Source organism: Danio rerio, chromosome 14 (genome assembly GCF_052040795.2).
Source record: "Danio rerio strain M-AB ecotype USA chromosome 14, GRCz13ab, whole genome shotgun sequence".
NCBI lineage: Eukaryota > Metazoa > Chordata > Actinopteri > Cypriniformes > Danionidae > Danio > Danio rerio.
This window is the reverse complement of record NC_141034.1, coordinates 36,132,882-36,154,890: the sequence shown is the minus strand read 5'-3', so window position 1 is coordinate 36,154,890 and position 22,009 is coordinate 36,132,882. Positions and strand designations below refer to the sequence as shown.

The 22,009-nt window shown below is 36.2% G+C and overlaps 1 protein-coding gene across 41 annotated transcripts in view; it reads right to left on the bottom strand.

Moving 5' to 3' along the window:
- zic6 (zic family member 6) overlaps positions 1-22,009 on the bottom strand; it is a 166,950-nt gene that overhangs the window by 79,993 nt on the left and 64,948 nt on the right. For 34 of the 41 annotated variants that reach the window (XR_015506707.1, XR_015506711.1, XR_015506727.1 and 31 more), the window contains one exon: positions 6,535-6,596. The gene's annotated coding sequence lies outside the window, so the exon portion shown is untranslated. Of the gene's footprint in view, positions 1-3,141; positions 5,108-5,940; positions 6,597-7,290; positions 7,371-22,009 lie in introns of those variants that run through there. The other 7 variants (XR_015506709.1, XR_015506728.1, XR_015506703.1 and 4 more) reach the window with 3 other exon arrangements.

Below are 22,009 nucleotides of genomic sequence, written 5' to 3'. Positions count from 1 at the left end.
ATGATGTCTGGTGAGAAACTGCAAGAAACCAGTGATGTTCAGTGAGAGACTGCAAGAGACCAGTGATGTCATAAGAAGGTACCAATGATGTCCAGTGGATGACTACGAGAGACCAGTGAGAGGCTGCGAGAGACCAGTGATGTCCAGTGAGAGACAGCAAGGAACCAGTGATGTCATGTGGAGGGACCAGTGATGTCCAGTGGATGACACCAAGAGACCAGTGAGAACCTGGGAGAGACCAGTGATGGCCAGTGAGAGGCTGCGAGAAACCAGTGAGAGGATGCGAGAAACCAGTGATGTCCAGCGAGAGGCTGCGAGAAACCAGTGATGTCCAGCGAGAGGCTGCAAGAAACCAGTGATGTCCAGTGAGTACTGCAAGAGACTAGTGATGTCCAGTGAGAGACTGCAAGAGACCAGTGATGTCCAGTGAGAGACTGCAAGAAACCAGTGATGTCCAGTGAGACTGCAATAGACCAGTGATGTCATGTGAAGGGACCTGTGATGTCCAGTGAATGACTATGAGAGACCAGCGAGAGGCTGCGAGAAACCATTATTGTCCAGTGAGAGGCTGCGAGAAACGCGTGATTTCCAGTGAGAGACTAGGAGAGACTAGTTGTGTAAAGTGAGAGACTACGAGAGACCAGTGATGTTCAGTGAGGGACCAGTTATGTCCAAAAAGAAACTGCAAGAGACCAGTGATGTCCAGTGAGAGACTGCAAGAAACCAGTGATGTCATGTGGAGGGACCAGTGATGTCCAGCGAGAGACTCTGAGAGACCAGTGATGTCCATTGAGAGACTGCAAGAAACCAGTGATGTCCAGTGAGAAACTGCAAGAAACCAGTGATGTCATGTGGAGAGACTGGGAGAGACCACTTATGTACAGCGAGAGACTGTGAGAGAGCAGTGATGTTCAGAAAGAAAATGCAAGAGACCAGAGATGTCCAGAGAGAGACTGCAAGAGACCAGTGATACCCATGAGAGATGGCAGGAAACCAGCGATGTCCAGTGAGGGACTGCAAGAGACCAGTAATGTCATGTGAGAGACTGCAAAAAACCAGTGACGTCCAGTGAGAGACTGCAAGAAACCAGTGATACCCGTGAGAGATGGCAGGAAACCAGTGATGTCCAGTGAGGGTCTGCAAGAAACCAGTGATATCCAGTGAGAGACTGCAAGAAACCAGTGATACCCGTGAGAGATGGCAGGAAACCAGTGATGTCCAGTGAGGGACTGCAAAAGACCAGTGATGTCATGTGGAGAGACCAGTGATGTCCAGTGAGGGACTGCAAGAGACCAGTGATGTCATGTGGAGAGACCAGTGAAGTCTAGTGAGACACTGTAAGAGACCAGTGATGTCATGTGGAGAGACCAGTGAAGTCTAGTGAGACACTGTAAGAGACCAGTGATGTCATGTGGAGAGACCAGTGAAGTCTAGTGAGACACTGTAAGAGACCAGTGATGTCATGTGGAGGTACCAGCGATTTCCAGTGAGAGACTGCGAGAAAACAATGATGGCAGTGAGAGACCAATGATGTCCAGTGAGGGACTAGTGATGTCCAGCAAGAAAATGCAAGAGACCAGTGATGTCCAGTGAAAGATTGCAAGAGACCAATGTTGTCCAGTGAAAGACTGTAAGAGACAAGTGATGTCATGTGGAGAGACCAGTAATGTCCAGTGAGACACTGTGAGAGACAAGTGATGTCATGTGGAGGGATTAGTGATGTCCAGTGAGAAACTGCAGGAAAACAATGACGAGAGACCAGTGATGTCCAATGAGAGACCGCGAGAGACCAATGATGTCCAACAAGAGACTGCAAGAGACCAGTGATGTCTAGTGAGAGACTGTGAGGGATCAGTGGTGTCCAGTGAGAGACTGTGAGAGACCAGTGATGTCCTGTGGAGGGACCAATGATGTCCTGAGGAGATACTAGCCATGTTATTCAAAATAGTTGTTTCTTGGAACAAAATTAGCTGTTCATTTTAATGACTTTGTCATCCACAAAATAAGGAGATATAATAAGAATAATATAAGGTATTTTGTGTGTAAAGTGCCATGATTAATTTCTAAAACACTGTCCTTCTACAGCCACACATAAAATTACTATAATAACTGTACTAAAGAAACGGCCAACTAAAGATAAATAATTAATTGATATTCAATTATTGTGTAAGATGTGTTTATTGCTGATGAGCTTCAAACTGTAGAATATAAATGTGGTTTCTCCATGTCAGACCTGCCAGAGTCAAACTGCAGTGTACCTCTTGAATCACTACCCTCAAACTCTGCCATGTCAATGGAGGGAAATTGTTGTCGATTTGAATGTCTGATGAGTTGCCGCCGGTGGTTTGCCTCTGGAAGTTGAACATATGGGAGGGAGGGCTAACGGGGTGAAGACTCAGTCATCTTACTCCTTTTACAGACAGTCATGAATATGTTGGCAATAACCACAGGGAACAAGCTGAAACATCCTTTGAGAATAGATATTCCGGTGATGTGTATTATGTGCCAAACCATCTGATAAATTTGCTATTAATTTATTAAGCAATTAGAAATATAAGAATAAGAATTCAAAGACATACTCAAATCAGTATGAACAATTATTCACCACATTTTAGCAAGCACTGCAATGATTTCTTTCGTTCCTGGTCCTGAGACAAAAATGTAAATTCGAAACATGCTATAACAAATGGGAACCCTGATGGCAAGGAAAATGAACAGTTTTTAGTAACAGCTGATAAAAAAATAATAAAATCAATAAACGGCTAAACAAACACGAGAATTAAACGAAGCTCCTCCAGGACTGCATTTGAGCGCAGTTGTCAGGTTATTTCACCCACAACTTCCCAAGCCAAATCGATAAATATCCTCTTGTGTTGATTCTCCACCATCAATCCTCAGCAGAACCAAAAGAGGAAAGCGTACCTTCCTGTGATCAATATTACAACAGCCCGGCGTAGTTCAGGCACCTGAGAGACTCCTGCTTTGTAGCCAGAGAGGTCTTACTACTGTATGTTCTCTAGAGGACTTATCTACCCCAACCTTCAGCCAGAGATGCTCAAGCCACTACATTCGCTATATCCACCCTGACGCCCCCCTCTTTGAGCATAAGAAGTCAGATTCAGTGATTTGATTTTTTTTTTTCAGTCAAGTTAAATGGTGCGCCGTGTGTTCTACTGGATGGCAGGAATTGAAACATTTAAAAAGCCAAGCACAGACACCCCGCAGACAGACCACCTCGCCTTGGAGACACTTAAGCGTCTGTGGCTTTGACAGCATTTTCATCACACCCCCCTACCCCCCTTTACCATCTGTGAATGTGCCCAGCAACATCAAACCGAGTCTGAGAATTGAACGCCACAAGACAAACCCGTCCAGGGGTATAAAAAAAAAAAAAAAGGCTGTCAGTGTTAACAGAAAAAGTGTCACTTGGCATTGGTTAATGCGTGCCATCCATCCATTGTGCAGGTAATGTTTTTCTCTTTTGCTCTCTCGAGGAAGGCCAGAGAGAGTCACTGCCATGTGTGCAACTAGAGGCCGCCCTGGCAGCAAGAGCTGCTTGCACTTGCATCAATTACAGCGGATGGGCCTGACAGCTGTAATTACATACCTCAACACTGATTATGTGCGGTCTGTCATGGAGACCAGCAAGCCACCTATTTTCATGCACTCGTTTAAGCAGTCAGTTGTCAGGGCAAAGTGGCAAAGCAGGAACGGCCCTCTTCAAGGAGGAGGAAGGGAGGGAAAGTAGCATTCGCGGAGTCAAGTAAACCCCCTCCGTATGCTCTCATCCCCGCCGCCTCGGTCTTGGCAAGATCTCCTGCTGCTCAGGGCAGTAATAGCTACTGCATAAAGAGCCCGTGTTATTATTGTCACAATAGTCAAGGACTCGTAGGAAATTGGGGTAGACCTGCACATTGACGTCGTTGTCTTCTCTTACAGCACAAAGCAAAGACCTGTGCACGACCAATTTAACAGGAAGTTGTCAATAGGACTCAACCTAGTATTTTAGACAATATCGAGTGTTAAGTGGCGTAGTGATACCGATATGGCAACGTTAGTGGAGGAAATGAAGGAAAGCAAATGTGGCAGTAGGGAAAAAATAACTCTGAGCTCAAGTGCGCAGCTGATGCATTGAGCTCACTGAATCGATTCCAAGAAAAATCAAATATGCCATTAATATTTAATAAGCCGTCTACCAAGTTAAATGCATTTGGCGATCACATGGTAAAATTGCGAGCATTTTTGTGTTTGCCAGCTTGACGTGAAATTATAACTTTGGCAGTGCTTTGACGTACAGTGTGGTTTTGATTCGGGCAATGAGTTTCCGTCCTGGCTCGTGGCACCTACTTTGCTTTCTGTACGGTTCTGTTTAAATTAGGAGAAAATGCCAAAATAAAAGACAAAGCAATGTCATAAACTGGATGCAATTCGCTTAGCTCTTGAGCACCAGCACCAAAAAACAAAATCCTGCTGTGCCCTAGCCATGCCACCATCGCCCTTTTCAACCCCCCATCCCAGACATCCATACTCCAACCCCCAACACTCACATTAAAAGCCTGGCCAATCCAGCTGTGAGTATGGGCAAGCTGCCAAAATGTCTGGCGAATGAAAAGGAAATCTCTGAAATAAATACAGTAGCAATGATTTCACCAAGCATCTGGACTATTTATAGAAATAGTAACATTTATTGCTGTGTATCAGTTTTGAATACTGACATTATTGACATACTGCAACTATCAGTGTGTGCGTTTACATCCCACACCCATTATGTTTATGTGCAATCTAATGTAAACGTCTTAAAAATTTTATGATGTTTAGCCTATAAAAGAATGCTGTATTTGCAAAACCAAATCTGCATGCAGGAGATTTTTTTCCACAGCCCTAATTTGTTCTGTGTAAACACATTTCCCGGTTTCCTCAATTTGCTGTTTCACTAAAAGCTTTACCACCAAAACTGCTGTAAAACTTTTTCAAAATCTCACTTAATTAGTTTCTTGTACTCTATTTTTGATTGCAAATATACCCAATACTGACAATAACAACATTGTTAGGAATGTACATTTTTCTGACTAGAAATAAGTCATTAACAGTTCGTTTTCACAGGCCACTTTATTAGGTACACCTGTCCAGCTGCTCATTAACGCAAATTTCTAATCAGCCAATCATATGGCAGCGACTCAATGCAATTAGGCATGTGCACATGGTCAAAATTATCTGCTGCAGTTCAAACCAAGCATCATAATAGGGAAGAAAAGTGATTTAAGTGACTTTGAATGTGGCATGGTTTGAATGTGGACAGGCTGATCTGAGTATTTTAGAAACTGCTGATCCAACTGAGATTTTTACACACAACCACTTCTAGGGTTTACGAAGAATGGTCCGAAACAGAGAAAATATTCTGTGAGCAGCAGCTCTGTGGGTGCAAACATCTTGTTAATGCCAGAGGTCAGAGAAGAATGGCCAGACAGGTTAGAGGTGATAAAAAAGTAACAGTAACTCAAAAAAATACTTGTTACAACCGAGGTATGCAAAAGAGCATCTCTAAACGCACAACAAGTCCAGCCTTGGATGTGTGAGGCGAATGGGCTACAGCAGCAGAAGACCACACTGGGTGCCACTCCTGTCAGCGAACAACAGGAAACTGAAGCTACAATTTGCATAGGCTCACCAAAATTGGACAATAAAAGATTGGAAAAACATTGCTTGGTCTGATGAGTCTTGATTTCAGCAGCAACATTCGGATGGTAGGGTCAGAATTTGGCATCAACAACATGAAAGCATGAATCCATACTCCATTATATCAATAGTTCAGGCTGGTAGTGGTAGTTTAATTGTGTGGGGGAGAAATATGCAGCAGTTGCGTGATGGATTATGCCAGTTTAAGGCAAAAGAAGTCCAACCTAGTTCAAGTAGGGTGTACCTAATAAAGTGGCCAGTGACTGTATAGCAAAATATACTGTAAACAGAAAGATATTTCTGAAGCTTTGCGGACAGAGACGATGGTTGTTAAATGACCCTCATTCACACCAATCAGCAAAAATGACTACATTTTGAAATGACTGTTGAAAACAGGCCAATAGCTGGCAATGTCACTAAAATGCATTGCCAGTGCATATGCAGTTCTAAAGTCTGCAATTGTTGTTTTGGTCATCATACTCGATCATTATTTTTATATACTTTACACAGAGACAGTAATGTGACTTACACACTGAAACCAGTTTGCAGAAGTTGCTGTGGTCACACAAACAAAAATCCAAAATATATCAAATGTCGTGTAAAAAAAAACAGTGCCATGTAAAAAAAAAACCTTGGCTGAGAACAAAATCAGACTACAAGTGAAACTATGGTCAAATAAAATCCATTGCATTCACAAAATAATTTAAGCAACTGCTTTATAATAAAGTTCTCCTCTCTATGTAACTCCTATTACATCAAGCTGAAATATACAATGGGATTTACAAGCACAAAAACACACCACCAACACCATGTGAAGGAAGAATCTTAAGAAGGTTAAACCAGACTGGTTTGGCCTACCTGTCCTCTGATATTAGTGCGTTAACTCTCTGGTTACGTGAGTTCAAGAGACAACAGGCCCACTGAAAGACAAATGGAGAAAGCATGTTAGTACTGTAAAAGTGACTGCATATGTTTGTCATTACCAAATATTAAAGGACTGTGTGTAAAAAACATTGTTTTATTTACCATGTGAGAACAGCTTTTAAAAATGAGACCTTTCATGACTTCTTATGTTGTCTGTGAAAGACTAGACACATTTTAATGAAGGACTTGGGATGTTTTTGCCAGGAAAATCAAAAGGTGCTCCCGAGAACCTCTCTTTTGTTTCGCAACACATGAAACAAATGCTTGTACTCTGACAACAGTTATCTGTACAACATCAATGTGACATGCAAAGCAAGAGATTCATTCCAAATATACAGAGCATGTGGAAATATTTGCATCTGTCTATCATACAACCAAGGCTCAATTGAAATAAGGTCCTTAGCCCACATTTTTGCAAAAAAATATGTTGCTCTGGTTACATTTTGTCGCATTATTCAGATAACAAATCCCCTGGATTTGTTAGGTGCTATCTACATTTTTGTGAATGTGAAATATATTACTTAGGCTATGTTTTGTTTAAAATTTTCAGATACACCTCCTTCTTGAACACCTCCATGAGATGGCAGTGCTTGTTGTACAGATCACGTAGCGAACTAGTGACCTAAAATCTCCCCTAAACCCAAGCAAAAGTGTTTCCAAAGACAAACAGCAGATAAAAGGGAATTTTACCCATGAAGTTTTGGCTTGATTTTACACTGCTTTTACATTTGTTGTGGAACCATGCTTCATTAGACTCGAACCTGAGCTCTCTGCAAGTAGACAACATACAAAATGAGCTACTAAGCAAACTGACCACACCAGAAAAAGTTGTAACGGAGGTAGAAAGAGAGGCAGATGTATTCAATTACAAACCAAAGACATTAAGTTGTATTGTGGTATTCCTTTGGAAAATAATCCCTTAATTGTCAATAATATGCCCCAATTAAAATAATTATTTCAAAAATAAACAAAAGTTGTCTGCGTCACACTGACCCATAATGTTCATTTAACCTAGAAACTGCAGTCAAATGTATGCTGAGGAACATTTTCAGTTTTACAAAATGTAGGCTGAGGCTCGATTTCCCTGTGTTGCTATCTATCATCAGACACTTTCTAAAATGCTGCTTTCTAACCCCTGTCATCTTTGTTTCTGAGTGGAAATCATGGAGTAAATATTTACATATTCATCTAAACATTCCTCTCAGCAGGGTGGACAGTATTAAGGCTGAGTGATTAATTGAAGGCAATTACCAAATGCATTTTATTATTAAAGCTAGTGCCAGTAAACCTCCATGTGCTTTTAGATGGAGCAGCATGTTATAGACAGAGCTGTGCTACACTAACAAGCTAGATAAAAATCTCAAAATCTAAAATTCTGATTTGATTTAGTTTGATGATAGTGACGTTGGGATAATCATTCAGTTATGGACAGCTTCTCAATGAACCATGGATCTCTGTGTAATAAATGCTGCACATGTTCATACCACAAATAATATGCATTAACTCAAAATGAACTTCATAACTTCTGTCGAGTATTTGAAATAAATCCTTCTGTGAGATGATTCTTTAGTTTTGTGATTATTACTCCTGTAATCATTAGTCAATAAAGCAAGTTAAGCCTTGCTTTTATAATGCCAATGCTATGGAGATATCCTGGGTTTCTCTTTTGTGGGAACAGTTTACAGAACCATGCTTCCCTGACAAGATGTGCATAACAATAGCAGCTTTCCTCAGTCACAGCAGTTTTTTAACTCCCAATCAAAGAATGAAAAAGTTCTGTTGCTTGTACATGGCATGTATACGAGCATGAGCAATAAACTGTTTAGAGCAATTTTCTGCAGTTTACTGAGGCCCGGTTTACACTAATACATTTTACTTTTAAAATGTATAAGTTTTGCTACAGTTATGCCTTCCATCCACCTTACTCCAGAGTTTTCGAGCCCCAGAAATGGAGCGTTTTGAAAACATTGAAAAGGCTGTTTTCATTTAAAACACTGCTGCTCTGTGGATGGGCGGAAACGGAGACATTTGAAAACGTAGACGTGGCTGTAGATATTCGAGCTACATCCTTTCATTGTAAGTTCAGACTTCGCAAGTTTGATATGGAAAACAAACACCGGACGATACGTTGGGTAAATCTTCAAAGGGAAAAGTCATTCACATCACCCTGACTATGTTGTTTTAATATTTTACCAATAAAATGAAAACATGATATAAGGAACAGCCAGTTTTCATTTTGATATTAACAACTTAACAGACATCAAAATGTTAAGGCGTCGTGTAGCTCAGTGGTTCTCAAAGTGGGGGTTGGGACCCCCCGAGGGGTCGCAGGACAATGAAGGGGGGTTGCTTAGTGATTTCCAAAAATCTATTTATTTTTATTAAACCATAAGAATTACCATATTTTATCCATAACCTACTGAAGAGAAGCCTATAGTTACTAGTTCTATTTGATTGTGACCCCTGGGGTAATTACATTATATTATATAATGTTGCAGCGTTTATTTGAGAGCGCACAAGAAGATCCGCGACTGAGCGGTGTATATTTGAGGAGGTGTGCAATAAGTTTTGTGCACAAGCAGAAGAAATTGGCGTGCAAGCAAAGAGATTCGAATGCTCGTATTTTATGCGATTTCGACTTGTAATACTGTGCTCACGACATATATATATATATATATATATATATATATATATATATATATATATATATATATATATATATATGTATATATATATATGTATATATATATATATATATATATATATGTATATATATATATATATATATATATATATGTATATATATATATATATATATATATATATATATGTATATATATATATATATATATATATATATATGTATATATATATATATATATATATATATATATGTATATATATATATATATATATATATATATATGTATATATATATATATATATATATATATATATATATGTATATATATATATATATATGTATGTATATATATATATATATATATATGTATATATATATATATATATATATATATATATATATATATATATATATATATATGTATATATATATACACATATATATATATATATATACATATATATATATATATACATATACACATATATATATATATATATACATATATATATATACATATATATATATATATATATATATATATATATATATATATATATATGTATATATATATATATATATATATATATATGTATATATATATATATATATATATATATATATACATATATATATATATATATATATATATATATATATATATATATATATATATATATATATATACATATATATATATATATATATATATACATATATATATATATATATATATATATATATACATATATATATATATATACATATATATATATATATATATATATATATATACATATATATATATATATATATACACATATATATATATATATACATATATATATATATATATATACATATATATATATATATATATACATATATATATATATATATATATATATATATATATATACATATATATATATATATATACATATATATATATATATATATATATACACACATATACATATATATATATATATATATATATACACACATATACATATATATATATATATATATATATATATATATATATATATATATACATATATATATACATATATATATATATATATATATATATATATATATATATATATATATATATATATATATATATATATATATATACCTGAGTGCTTATTTGTAGAGCTTTGCAATTAGTTAAATTGAAATCACAAACGTGATTGAGCAGAGCTGTGATTGTCATGCACATCTTGTCAGGAAAGCATGGTGTGATCTTCAGTAAATCTCCTCTGAAAGCCACAGGGAGCTTTTGTAAAAACCCATATACCCCTTCAAGTACACACGAAGCAACACAGGAAATATTAAATATTATGTATGGAGTATTATATACCATCTCTGAATTTCTACAAACCATAACAAAGCGAAAGTTGTGCTTATGAAGCTCTCTCTCCCTACAGTCAATTTAACAGTGTGAGGCGTGAGTGCTCCCTTTTCAATGACCTTCAATAGCTTATTGATTTTTGCGAATACAAAAGTGGTCCAAACTCTCATGAGCTCAAGTTTTATTGAACTATGTTCTGCCACCTTCTCCTTTAAAAGAAAACCCTCCAAAAGCCATAATCATGAAAGTGCTTAAAAAAAGCATACTAACAAACAAACAAACAAACAAACAAACACCTTAGTGAGAGTGTGCATCGCTATTTGTCCGAACACATTTGCGAGGATAATGGCATTTAATCCTCACATCAACCCCCCACTCCACGAAGCCGGCCTTACAAAGACCGTCCTCCAATAATAAGCTGTCTAGTCCTTGGCTTCCAGGCCTTTGTAATATTGCCTATCGACATGTTAGATTAAACAAAATTTCACATGTCAATTAAATGAGTGTTGCCCGGGTGATTAGCAGATCCCACTAATTGTCTCCCTCCTCCTCCGCCATAATTTTCCACATGGACGAACAGGAAAGAGGGCTTTGTCCAACTGGGCCCCCATCAAACATGTCGAAGATGGGTCTTTACGTCGTCCTTCGCTCCTTCCCATTCTCCTGGGTAAGACAGGGATGAGGTGGGGAGGAGTGTAGATGAGATTGGAAAAGGAGGAGGGGGACTGGATTCACTTTTCAGGGCATCCCGCTCAGTTCGAGGTATCCCACTGATAGGGTGCAGTGAGAACGCAAACAGTGGGTCCGGGCGGCACGACGCACTGCCCCATTTACACTCTCCCACACGTGCACCCTCACTGATAATTACCCCACCGGCCCCCAGAGACACAACGCCCACAAAGACTGGGCCGCTAACAGTTTTAGGAAGGGGCCAAGGCGCTCCCGAGGTCTTCCTCTTGAACATACTATTGCATGGCATATGTTTGCTTTCCTTTGCCTTAATGAACACATTTTCTGGGTGTACTTCACATTTGGTTCATTGAACTAGTTGGCGAGTTTTATTTGAAAAGATGAAATTGATAGGCTCTTTCTTTAAATTAGTATATAGTACTTAGAACTGTTATTTTAAGCCTTGTGTGCCTTTAAGGACATTTTTAAACTGAAGAAAAGCTTTTTTATTATATGAAATTATTATAAATTTGTTTTCAAAAAGCAGCAAAAGCAGTTGAACCACAATATCTAATCCCAGTTGAACAGTACAACAGTAGCATTATGTAAAAAAATAAAATATAAAATAAAAAAACGCCATTTAAATTGTTAAGATCATTGAATTTAATTATGTTTTGTTAGTTATTGTCAGGACTGAATCTGGTAAATATATTCAAGTCCGTAAAGACGCACAAAATATATATATGATACTTTTACAATTTTTTTTTTTTATGTCGATTTTTGTGAAAATTGTCTTATGTTGCATGAATGAATTATTAACAATAGCTATAAATAAAATGGGTAAAATTATTGATTTTTGATGAATTATTGATCAAAACTCAATACTGTATATATATCGAAACTCAATTTTTGATTAGTAATATGCACTGCTAAGAACTTAATTAAACAACAACTTTATATATATATATATATATATATATATATATATATATATATATATATATATATATATATATATATATATATACCTGTATATACACACATACTGTACATACATACAGTTGAAGTCAGAATTATTAGCACCCCTGAATTATCAAACCACTTGTTTATTTTTTCAACACATTTCTCAACATAATAGTTTTAATAACTCAAATTTCATCTTTGAGCATATACATATACATTTACATACACACAGTTGAAGTCAGAATTATTAGCCCCCTTTTGATTTTTTTTTCTTTTTTAAATATTTCCCAAATGATGTTTAACAGAGCAAGGAAATTTTCACAGTATGTCTGATAATATTTTTTCTTCTAGAAAAAGTCTTATTTGTTTTATTTCGGCTAGAATAAAAGCAGTTTTGCATTTTTTAAAAACTATTTTTGGGACAAAACTATTAGCCCCTTTAAGCTTTTTTTTTTTCGATAATCTACAGAACAAACCATCGTTATACAATAACTTGCCAAATTACCCTAACCTGTCTAGTTCACCTTATTAACCTAGTTAAGCCTTTAAATGTCACTTTAAGCTGTATAGAAGTGTCTTGAAAAATATCAAGTAAAATATTATTTACTGTCATCATGGCAAAAATAAAATAAATCAGTTATTAGAAATAGGTTTTTAAAACTATTATGCATAGAAATGTGCTGAAAAAATCTTCCCTCCATTAAACAGAAATTGGGGAAAAAAATAAACAGGGGCGCTAATAACTCAGGGGGGCTAATAATATTTTTTTTCCCTACTTTTTTTCTTTTTGAACTGTTTTTCTTGGTTACTTTTGCTTGTTAACTGTCATAATAATCTGATAACTTAAATTAATCTTTAAAAAAAAAGTCAACCCAGTAAACCATAAATCAATAGATTACTTTTTTAGCTTTCATGATGTATAAATCTTAGTTTGAAAATCAACACTCATGACTAATTTTGTATTCCAGGATCTCATTTATTGTCTTTAAAGAACCTTTAACTTTTTAAAATATTGCACAAGGTTTAATGTAAAAAAAATTTATCTGCAACTGAAAAAAAATATTCAAAGATGATTCCTTGGATTTACTAAAAAAATTAAGTTAAGGGCTTGTAAACAGTTTATTTGGGCTGAATTTAAACAAACAAATAAAGTTGAACATTACTTAAATTAATTTGTTTAAATTCAACACAACTAAATTGTTTGCAACAATTTTGCAGACAGCATTTTTTTCAGTGCATGCATTTAAAAACCAAGAAACTTCAGAGTGAACCAATTCCACAGAAAAAAAGTATGAAATACAGCTTACTAATAAAACTTAAGGAATTGTAAAGCCAATCTTATCGGTCCTTCTCTCTTTGCCTCATTCATTCCTTAATAGCCATGTTTGAGCTGCACTTTCTTCAATGTACACAATGAAAATGGTATTCCATTGAGACCAAATTTGCTGGACATTTCCTTAAATAGGAAATAAAAAGAACCATCTGTATGGTTTAGTTTTTGTGCTGAGGCAGCAGACCATAGGACTAATAATAGATGAGGGGAATCTCTCTTCAGAGTCTCCCTCACACACTGAACGCATGAGTGTGACATTCATCCGTACTCTAAATTCATTCACTCAGAAATCATGCTCACTCGCCCTCTTTACTCACTTCATTTTCCCAGAGGCCTGTATTATGTATGTGTGGCAGTGAGTGCCAGGTTGTGTCATATGTAAGTGCTCATGCATGAATATATGTGTGTGTGTGTGTGTGTGTGTGTGTGTGTACAAGTGAAGCCGCAGACACAGACAGTGTTTTGAACAAATCTCAGTGGAGAGTTAAAAGACTGTTCTTGAATCTGATTATAGCAGTGAATTCTCCTCTACACATTACTTTCCACATGAACGTGTAAAACGAAAGTGTGACACCTACTGCATTTGTCCTAAAAATGCCAATGTACCCCATTAACCTTAGTTCTGCGATCAGATCTGCAATTCAGCACTTTCACATTTATTTATTTAACACTCGTTACAGTAGATTGCTAAAAAACTTAACAATATTAAATGTGAACAGTGTATGTGTTGCTTTCAATAAGACTTAGACTTTAGTTTTTACTATTAAACAGTTCTTCAGTTCTAGCAAAAGTCCTGATATGAACTCCTTTCAGACGAACGAGTTGTGCCTGATTTTGCTCAACATGACTTCACAAGAGTTTGTTCTTTGATTTTGCTTGAAGTATCTGAGCCTTAAGTTTGAAGTATTTAATTTATTCTGTTAAATGTAGCCAGTCTATGCTATCTCCTGCAAAATCTGAAGGACTTGTTTATGTACCGAATAGCTATTGTAGTTTTTATTAATATCTAGTAAATGTCATTTTAAAAAAAGTTTAATTTTAACAAAAATGTTTTAATTCAATTCCATTTAAGTGTATTAGTATCGAGATTATTATGACACAATTATTGTCATTCCAAAGCAGCTTTACAGCCTTTGTAATAATAACATTATTAAATTACATTCAAAATCAGTTAGAGTTATGGCAACAGGTATGTGGTGGACATCGGTCAAGCATTTACAAGGATAACCTGCAGTTATGCAATATATAGTGTACTTTCAAAAAAGTGATATCTATTTATATGTGCACATTTTCAAATGTTTAAGAACAATTTGTATATTGCTTATGAGTTTAGTTTCCTTGGACCAAATAATTTGAGATTTATGGCTTTATTTTAAACATTAATCATTAGTAAGCCCACACAGAGGGCGAAGCAGTGGCGCAGTAGGTAGTGCTGTTGCCTTACAGCATGAAGGTTGCTGGTTCGAGCCTCGGCTCAGTTGGTGTTTCTGTGTGGAGTTTGCATGTTCTCCCTGCGTTCGCGTGGGTTTCCTCTGGGTGCTCCCCCACAGTCCAAAGACAGTACAGGTGAATTGGGTAGGCTAAATTGTCCATTGTGTGTGTGTGTGTGTGTGTGTGTGTGTGTGTGTGTGTGTGAATATGTGTGTGGATGTTTCCTAGAGATGGGTTGCGGCTGGAAGGGCATCCGCTGCGTAAAAACTTGCTGGATAAGTTGGTGGTTCATTCCACTGTGGCGACCCCGGATTAATAAAGGGACTAATGCCTAGTTCACACTAGAGGATTTTAAGCCTGATTTGAGCCCGATTTGGAAGTTAACGAGCTCGCCGACAGATCGGGCTGTGATCGGGAAGAAATCTGCGGGTGCTCGGCGCTCGGCGCTCTTTATGTGTGAACTACTGAGCAACGCATCAACGAGGCTCGCTGACGCGTCGCCGACACCTCGCAGACGGAAATCCAACATTCAGCATGCTAAATATTCCAGAGCAGTCGGCCGACTCAACCCCACGTGTGGTCAGATGTAGTGACATGCTGCAGCCAATGAGAGAGCATATCAGCATGAGCTGAATGGCTGTGTGTTCAGGAGCTCAGCAGAAACATCTGTGATTGGTCAGAATGGGCATCAGTGCACTCGCTTCATTCTGCGTTAGCACAGACATGAAAGTAGGCTATATTAACAGTGGAACTAGAATTCTGTAACTATTAGAATTACCATACTGCTCATTCTGATCGTTTTCATATGAAACGCCATATTGTCACAACATATTTACATTCAAAGCTATAATTGAGATATTAAAATTAAGCTTTGAATGTCTGGCATCATATTTAATGACACCATTACCCTAAAAATATATTATTTTTTTGGTAATACAGCCTATAAATATGCAGTTAAGATACTAAAACACTTAAAGGCTTGGCTTTCATTTTCACTTTCAAACCGGAGCTTTTTAACAGCACAGAATATGCTGTTTTGAAAGATATCTTAAGTAAATTGATGTTTTTGCCATCAGAAAGTTTTGTTTATATTAGCAGGAAGTTGCCAGGCAAGAAAATACACACATATTTAAAGTCACAGCGAAAAGTATTAGACATGCATGCAGTCATTTTGACCAATATGGTAATTTAAGGCAGAAATGCTCAGTTCTTTACTGTTTTGTAATAAAAAAATAACAATGTCAGAAAGAAATACTAGTATCTATCCACTCAAACCTTGCAGATGAGTGATTAATCCGCTGATAAATTAGCTGATTTGACGATGTTTTTAAATGCTTTCTCCAAAGCTTGAAAAGCTGTCAGTGATGTAATCAGCACACAAGCAGCCAATAGTGTTCAGCTTTTTTCTGACGACTCCTCCCTCAAATTTTCATTGGCTGTGGTTTGGTAGCTTGAATGAGCTGATGGGGAATGAGATGTTGTCAGATCATGTAGTGTGTGACCCCCTCTTGTTGATCGTTCACGGAGTGTTGCGTAGTGTGAACACCACAGAGATCAAAAGACACAAAGTCAAGTCATGTAGTGTGAACAGCACAGCGATCTGCTGATGTTTAAAATCCTGTAGTGTGAACTAGGCTTAAGCCGACAAGAAAATGTGTGTAAATATATTTTAGTTTCTACATAAATTTCAGTAATATTACTGACTAATATGGAAATGTGTGAATGATTTATTTACAATGCAGTTTATAAAGTAATATTTTGTCTTTTAGTAGACATAAAACATGAGAGACTGGCTTTGTTTAACAAACATAATTGGATCTAATTGGATTTGCATTGTGAACTTTAAATAAATGTAAAAAAAGAATTCATGTTTTACTTGTATGCTCTGAATATCATTCAACAATAAATACAGAGAAATAGATAATTATTTCCACAGATTCTGTTCTAACTTTCCGGTTTCGATTTCAATTTTGGCTTCTAACGATTATGAAAAACCATTAATCGAGATCAACGATTGGTCAATTTAATACCGCCCCCTTTCCAGTTGAACACATTTGTTGCTCTGCAAAGCTCAGTTCCACATGAAAATGACTAAAAGCATGTGCTGTACTGTAACTTTTGCAGCACGGGATGCGCATCATTCATATTTTCAAAAGCGCGAAAGAGCATGTGCTGTTGTGCGCCGCGTTTAGTCTCGGACAGGTAGTGTGTGTGTGTGCGCGCCGCACTTAGCCTCGGACAGCAGAGCACATTTAACGCCATCTTAATGTGAGCGCTTTAATGGTCAAATAAATGCACATTTGTGTCAGAGCGCGGCGTTTAGTGATTATTCATATTAACTCTCATTTGTGTAATAAATAACAAGTTGAGAATCAAGACACGTGAATGAGAAACCATATCAGAGCTACACTATTCTTAAAGTGACGAAGCGTGCGATATTCATGCTGCCGACTTTTTTTTATTATTAATCAAACAACATAAGGATTAAATCACGCACTGATCTAGACTGAAGGACTTTTGTAGCTAAAGTGTTTTTTCTTACAGTGAAGATGCTTAAAACAGTTTAAACACAACAGATTTAATAGCTCATTTCTAGTACTCAGCTCAATACTAGTATTCAGCTTAAAGTGAGGCTTTCAAAGGCTTAATAAGGGTAAATAAGCAAGTCATTATGTAACAGTAGTTTCTTCTGCAGACAATCAAAAATATATATTGCTTGAGGGGGCTAATAATATCAAGCTATTGAAATAGGTTTCAAAATATTTAAACTTGATTTTATTCTAGCTGAAATGAAACATGTAAGCCTTTCTCCAGAAGAAAAAAGATTATAGGAAATACTGTAAAAAATTCCTCTGTTAAACATCATTTGCGATATTATATATATATATATAAAACAAAATTCACAGGAGGGTGAATAATTTTGACTTTAACTGATAATCGTTTTGAATAATCGTGATTACAATGACCAAATTAATCGTGATTATGATTTTTCACATAATCGAGCTAATAGGGGCTAATAACTTTGACCTTAATATGATGTTTACATTTTTTTAAACTGCTTATATTCCAGCCCAAAAAAAACAAAAAAAATTCAGACATACTGTGAACATTTTTTGCCGTGTTAAACATAATTTGGTAAATATATAAAAAAAAAGAGAGGGTTATAATTCTGACTTCAACTGTATATATCCTCATTTGTAAGTAAAACCATCTGATAAATGAAATGTCAATAAATATCTTAACACTTACTATTAATATAATATTTAATTATATATAATTAATAACTATATATTATTAACTATGTATATTAACTGCATTATTTGTTTGCTTGATCTGACTTTACTTGCTAAAGCTTCTCAAAGCTATAAAAACAGCACCAGTCATTAAAGAAAGCGCAGTGCTGTGAACAAGAGGGGGAAAGGCAAAGGGCGGGGATTAGGTTGCTATGGCAACAGTGAAGTTCAAGTCCCACCGTGTGGTGAAGAAAGTCTCCAAGCTCTGGAGGTTTCCATCAGTACAGCCCGACCAGGCCCTTTGTAGGGTGGATGGGCTGGAGTGAACACTGGCCCCGCTATATTAAATAAATCATAGACACAGCCTCCTGAGGGACAGTCTGCGGCCCCCTAATGTCTAGAAGGGTCAGTCTTGGACTGGCACTAATCTGACACAGCGAGGTAATCTGACAAAACTGTGGGGCTTCTCTGCTTTGTCACTATGAGTAAGGGCTCTTGTATTTAAGGCTGACTGCTTTCACAGTGGAGTTAATTAAGGTATGGTTTAACACAAATTGCAGAGGACAGAAGCCGACTGATGGCCTTGAGGGTCACTGCAGTTTGACCAAGTTTAGAGAGCCACATTAAGCTTTGCAGATTCAATTGCGAGTCTACATGTAGGGACCTAGGAAATCCATTTTGTTCATTCAATCATTCATTTGTTTATATATTTCCAAATTTAGTTTTATTTTTCCCTGAATTCTTTAATTTTTTCAGGTCATTGTTTTATCCTGTTTTTTGACTCAATTTAAATAGTTCAAATCAACTGTTGAAATCAAAAGCATGTCTAGTTAATTGAGGACCTGAAACCTAATCAATTTAAACACTTAACAACTCATGATGAGTTTTAGAAAAATACATTTTAGGAAACTAAAATATGTTTTATTGTGTATTTTTGAGGGGTTGCCTTGAAAATATTGTAAGGTTAAATGCTGGCAAACTCTATGTGTTTATATTGTAAAACTAAAATTGTAAGTATAATAATACATAATAGTATAATAGTAATATTAATATAGTAAGACACCAGACACTGACATCACTATGGACATAATGCACACAACTAAACCACACCATTGCTTCACAAATGCCATGCAGAACTCATCTTTAAACTGTTTGATATCTGCAGACAAAAGTCCATATCGTCCTTTGATTATGTGTACAGAATTTTCTTTTATTCATGATTCCAAATTCTTTGAATTTAGTGTAATGAAATGTAATGTTATTGTAATGTGCATATATATATATATATATATATATATATATATATTAGCGCTGTCAAAATTAACGCGTTAACGCATGCGATTAATTTGAAATAATTAACGCGTTAAAAAAAAATTACGCAATTAACAAATTTTTATTATTATTTTTTTTCCCCCTGTTGTGGCCAGGGGCAGACGCCAGGCAGTTTCCCGCTGTTTCGACATACTTTTTGGGCCGGGCTGATCATCTTCTTATGATCTGATCGGCCCATAAAACACTCAGCAGACTGTCATGTTTTTCTGCCTCAGTGATTGACGGTGCTGTGTAAGCTGTCACGGTCTGAAAGTAATGGTTCTTTTCCGGACAGACCGGCTGTGTGACATAATCTGCAGCCTATTGGTTCTTTTCTTTATTGACATTGGGCTGACCCAATCACAACCTTCCATGTTGGGCTCTGTGTAACCTAGGTGTGTATTTGTCAAAATAGCAGAGAGTCCAGCCTGTTTCTCACGCGCGGGTCCGCCCCGCGGGAGAGCAGACTTTCGCGTCTACACTCTGGAGCGGGGCACAGATCAATATATTCCTGTCTATTCTTTCTAGTTACCTATCTGTCCATATAAACATACTTTTTTAACTTTTAATCTGCACCACGGCCGCGGCAACTTCCTCCTGCTGTTTCCTGAACCTGGAAGTCTTTATTTTACAAATTATAAAGAATGTCTGCTTCTCAATTTCTATGAGGAGTGTCAGTCATGTATTTTAAGATGCACTCGGTCAGAAGACAATCGCATGAAATATCATGACATTGTGTTTTTGATCGTCAGCATGATGTAGGCTTATAGTGACAATAATATTTATACAATATATGTTATAATATATGGAAATAATAATTCCGCTAATATATGGTTAATATAATGATATTTATACATGACCAAACTAGTGTGCAACTTAAGCAACTTTTTTACATTTAGTTTTGTAGTTCTGCCCAAACAAATATTTGTTGCATTTTTTAATTGTTTAAGTTCATTTGATTGACAATGTAAAAGCTGTTAGCTACATTTGATGTTTCATTGTTGAGTTAAAAAAAAAAAATTAGGGTCTCTGACACATTGCTTTCATTATTTATCTTTATTTTATTAATCAACATTAACTGTGTGCGTCAGCAGGCAGTTTTTGTTACGTTCATTATTTATTAGGCTCCCTCAAAACACACAGGCACACACATTTCCAGTGTGGATTATAATTTTATTTTAATAATAAATTAAAAAATGTAGTTTTTTTAATTTGTCAACTCTCGTTATTTCCTATATATGGCTTTTGTGCTTTTATAGAATGAGAGTTGGTAAACCTATTCAAGGGCGTGCACAGATTTTCAATACTTTATTATTATTATTATTATTATTATTATTATTATTATTATTATTATTATTATTATTATTTTCCATATCTGCAATGTCTGTATTTTTGTTTTCTTTATTGGCATTGATTGTTTTGAAATTCAATTCGATTTAATTTCTGTAATAAATATGGCTGTCAGGCCAGGATCTTGATGGTTTATTTTGGGTATGTTGTTTACATGAAAAAATCTGTGTTACAAGTTAAACAAAAATTCTAATAATGAGTTATATTTTGAATTCAAACAGTATTTGTCTTGCGTTTACATTAATTTTACACTCGAATAGCCAAAATTACAAGTTTTAGTCTTTTAAATGAGTTTAATCGCGATTAATCGCGATAATTTTTTTTTTAAAAGTGCGATTAATTAGTTACATTTTTTTAATCGATTGACAGCACTAATATATATATATATATATGTGTGTGTGTGTGTGTGTGTGTGTGTGTGTGTGTGTGTGTGTGTGTGTGTGTGTGTGTATATGCATGAACATACACCCAAAGCGCTTGACAATCATGAGGGGGTCTCTCCACACCAACAGCAGTGTGCAACATTTGTAAAACGGCACCAGTGCACTCACTACACACCAGCTATTGGTGGAGTGGAGAGACAGTGTTATAGCCAATTTGGTGTATGGTAATAACTGGAAGGCCATGATGGGTAAGGGCCAATGGAGGAAATTTGGCTAGGCCACCAAGGTTACAACCGTACTATGTTTATGACAAGTGCCATGGGATTTTTAATGACCACAGAAAGTCAGGACCTCAGTTTAACATATCATTCAAAAGACAGCTCTCACTGACAGTATGGTGTCCCTATCACTACACTGGGGCATTACGACTCACAAAAGACCACAGGTTGAGCGCCCCCTGCTGGCCACCCTAACACCACTTTCAACACCAATCTAGTTTTCCCATGTGGCCTCCCTTTCCAGGTACTGACCAGGCTCAGCCCTAAAATCTTCTGAAAACACAAGGCCTGTACATGGGGGGAAATTTCCTTAAAGAGGTCATAAAATCCAAATAAATCTTATGACATATAAAAGCCAATGAAGTATAAAAACATTCTGAAAATTTTTAACTCTAATCTTGCCAATCTGACATTTGGTTGTGGAATGTGGCACTTTATAACGTAAAGTGTGACT